The sequence below is a fragment of the Sturnira hondurensis genome, unplaced genomic scaffold, assembly GCF_014824575.4.
Source record: "Sturnira hondurensis isolate 20B ecotype Veracruz unplaced genomic scaffold, ASM1482457v3 Scaffold0015596, whole genome shotgun sequence".
NCBI lineage: Eukaryota > Metazoa > Chordata > Mammalia > Chiroptera > Phyllostomidae > Sturnira > Sturnira hondurensis.
The window spans coordinates 20687748-20691911 of record NW_028088227.1 but is presented as its reverse complement, the minus strand read 5'-3'; positions in this window follow the sequence as shown (position 1 = coordinate 20691911).

The window sequence follows — 4164 nt, the reverse complement described above, 5'->3', positions numbered from 1 at the left end:
GGAAAGCTGATTTTTTCCTATGAAGATGTGAGAACAAATACGTTGGATAGGTCTCCAAAGATGAGATACGGTCTTTAAATGAAGAGGAGCTGGCGATTTTAAATGACAATTGCCACATCCAGCCCTTTGGGTGTAATTGACTGTGAGGGTCGTGTGCTGGTCTTTTGCCGTTCTCCCTTCTCTCTCTCTGCGTTGTCACCCAGGACAGCGGTGCGTCGAGTGTCTATCTTTTTGGCTTCTAGCTGGACTTGGCCAGTGGGAAGCACTGGCAGAAAAGTGCAGAAGAGAAAAGTCATGATACTTCTTCCTCTCCTCCTTCCCTCCCTCCCTCCTTGGCCCACGGTTCTGGAAAGCCCCGATGTGACTGATGGCGTCTGGAGCTGATGCCTCTGCTTTCGCCCCTTTCTCCTTCAGGCCCATAGAGCCGATGGCTTCCTTGCTTTGCCAGTTCCTGACTGCTGCTGCTCCTGCTTTTGTTTCTCAGACCTCTAGATAGTCAATCTATGAAAGTCTTTCCAATTAAACACTGGAGGAGGTTGGTCTTTCACCAGGAAGACCTGGTTAATAGGGAGTTGATGGTGGTAGTTGGTGTTATGTACTAAGTTCACACTTGCGCTGGTTCTTATGTTAATTTATAAGTGTTTGGAAGTAAAATTAAAATTGAAATTATATTGCTTTCCTGACATGAAACTTTGAGGACCTTGTGTGCCCAGAGACCAGAAAGAGACCTCGAGTGTATCTCTAGTGTTGCATGTATCTATGTAAACATTGTAAATACAATGTCATAGGCATTTTCTGCAGGGACCTCTCTACTGAAATAATTTAAACAAATAAAAAGCAATCTATTTTTATCCAAGCCTCACCCCCTGGCAATAGCTGAACTCTGAGGGCTTGTGACTTTCAGGGTTTAACGGTATGAATGAGTTGGTATAGGCAGACTGTTTAGCAGAAGGAAGAGAAGAAAATAGTCACAGGAGAGAAGTCAAAATGAGACTCATTATTCATCAGAAGAGGATTCTTCCAGCTGGAAATGACTGTACAGTATCTAAGCTAATTGGGTGTGTTCAGAAATCTTGGGAGAATACTAAATTTCTCAGAAAAAGAATGGGTTTGGTTAATTAATAATTGGCCAATTTCTAGAAACAAATGTCAAAAGACAATCACCTCAGCTAATATTTGGTTAACACAAGGTAGATTAAAAGCTACACAAAGATTTATGGTTTGCATTTTTCCTGTAGGATGTATATATTCCTTTCTCTCATGTTTTGAAACTTTTATTTTATTTTTTGACTATTGTTCAAGTACAGTTGTCTCCATTTTCCCACCACCACTGTCCCCTGCCCCACCATCTCCCACCTCCCATCCTCAATTCCCCCCCCTTTAATTTTAGGCTGGATTGAAGTTTATGGGTGCTCTGAAGATAGCAGAGTTCCCATATACCCACTGCCCACTTTCCCCTGTGGTTCACATCTTTGGTTCATGTACCGTAATTAGTGAACTGATATTGATAATGCCATTAGTAGCTGAAGTCTATGTTTTACTTATATTACCTTAGTGTTTACTCAAGGTACTTTTTCTGTTCCAAGATTTTATCCAAGATATCACATTACATTTAGATATCAGGTCTCTTCAGGCTCCTTTTAATTCTGACAGTCCCTCAGACCTGCCGTGTTTCTGATGGCCCTGTCAGGTTTGAGAAGCCCTGGCCAGGCATTTGGCAGGATGCCCCTCAGTAGGAATTTGCCTGATGTTTTTAAGCCAGGCTTATGGAGTTTTGAGAGGAAGCCCACGGGGCTAAAGTGCCTTTCTCACCATCAGGGTATATACTACCAACATGACTTCTTACCAATGTTGTGAACACCCCATTTTTTAAATGTATTTTTTAATGTACATTCCAGGTTCATTACTAGATCATAAACTCATTGGAGGATAGAGCTTTTCTTGTTCTTTACTATGTGCAAACTACACGCAATCATTTCTGGAAATTGCTAGTCTATGAATTTCCCCACATCCCAGCACCTGATACATAGATTCCCTAAAGAACCAGGCAGCCTTGTTTTCCTCCAACACAGTTTTGACTTGGTTATAGAAAGCCAACTTAAAAATAGAACATTTTATAGCATAACAAAAGTGAATGCAAGCTACATGAACTGGAAAAGCATATTTTCCATGATGTCAAATGCCTTTTCATCTTGTTGCTATTGCTATATTGTTCTTTGAACTTTTCTGTTTAAATTTCGTCTGCAAAAGTCAAGAAAACATGTGACCCTAGATGTCCAACAACGCCTTTCCTCAACCCCACTGCTCTGAGTACCTGGCACCAGAATCTTTTCATCAATTTCTCTGCAGGGAGCCTACATTAGCCCTCAAAGCTTTTGGTGTAGGTAATAAGAACTCGTCTTGGGATTGCTTGAAAGTTCATCAGTGTAGAGGAGGTTCTGTCTTCGAGTGCCCTTTGCCTACTTCAATAGCCGTGGATGTGGAAAATGTCCTAATAAGTATCAAATGTATTTGAGTACCCTTTCCGTGCTCAGAAGCAGTAAGAGGAGCTCTGGGAGGCCCAGTTCAAAGTTTCTCTCCTGCAGGATCAGACACCTCTCTTACATGTAGGCTGTTTTAGTATTTTGTTCCTTTGTTTTTCCTGAAACTCAATTTGCATGTGCAGAATATTCTTACAGCCCGCAGAGAGAGGAAGCAGGAAGCATAAGGAAAAGAAAGAAGCCTCAGTAATAGTCTTCACATCTTTTTCTCTTCTCAATCTTTTTAGATCTAGTTCAGTTTCACCTACTTCGTGACCCTTGTGCTGGGGAGGTTTTATTTCTACTTAAGCTGGTGACTTTCTTCCTGATAAATTTACAGAAACTATTCTTGTTGCATAAGTTTTCAAGTTAAATTGACGTTGTCTAAGTTACATTAATGGATAAGATTCTAGTTTACAAAGCAATGCCAATGTACGTATTACATTTTTCCTAAAAATGCAAATAGCATTAAATGCTCAATAAATGCTCACTAAGAATTCTTAAACAGGCACACTAACATTTATATTTTGATTGTTTTAGTGATCCTTTTTTGTTTATAGAAATTTTTATATTTCAAGCATAAAAGATTTGATATAGTTTTGCCTCTTTGCATTTATTATATATACCCTACATCCATTAACCTTGTTACTAAACATACAGACTCTATAATTTGTTGTTTTCTTTTTGAAAGTGTATAAATTTCACAAGTTTCTGATTATGTGTCTTAATCTTATTTGATTAGGTAAAATAGTTTTAAGTAATAAATCTTAACAGACCCACATCAGGGGGAGAGATGGAAAGGCATTGTACTACTTGACTAACATAAGGAAATCTCATATGCCATGGCTTGAGCCTATAGTCCTTTTGCCCTTCTTTAATTTGCCAGACATTAATAGAAGCCTTATAAGCTTATAAGCCCTATAAAGTCTTATAAACTTTATTCATTCTGAATGTTTACATTTAGTAATAATTCTATTATTTATGTAACACTCACTATGAGATAAGTATTACATTAAACATTGGGCATCTATGAGCAATCAAAACCAGATCAATCAGATTTCTGCCAAGTCAGAAAGAAGTCATTTTCATATGGTTATAAATCAAAGATATAAATACAACTTCCAAAAGTGCTATTAAGCTGAAGTATACTACACAATTTTTAAATGAACTTTAATTGAGAATTTAAAGCTCCACTTGGAACTTACCACTTGGAAGTGTATAATTCAGTGATTTTTAGTAAAATCATAATATTGTGTAACCATCATCACTATCTAATTTCTGAACATTTCATCACCTCAAAAATAAACCCTATCTGTACTCATTACTAGTTGCCTTTCTTGACTCTTCCTCTATCCCCTCGTCCTTCTTCTGGGCATTTCATATAAATGAAATCATACAATATAGAGTCATTGTGTCTGGCTTCTTTCACTTAGTATAAAGTTTTTGGGGTATTGATATATGTATGCTACATATATCAATACCAATATGTACATACATATATCAATACTTCACACTTTCATGAATAAATAATATTCCGCTGTATGTATATAACATATTTTGTTTATCTCTTTTATAAGTTATATACATTTGAATTATTTCTACTTTTTGGCTCTTTAAATAATGCTGGTGTAAACATCTGTGTACA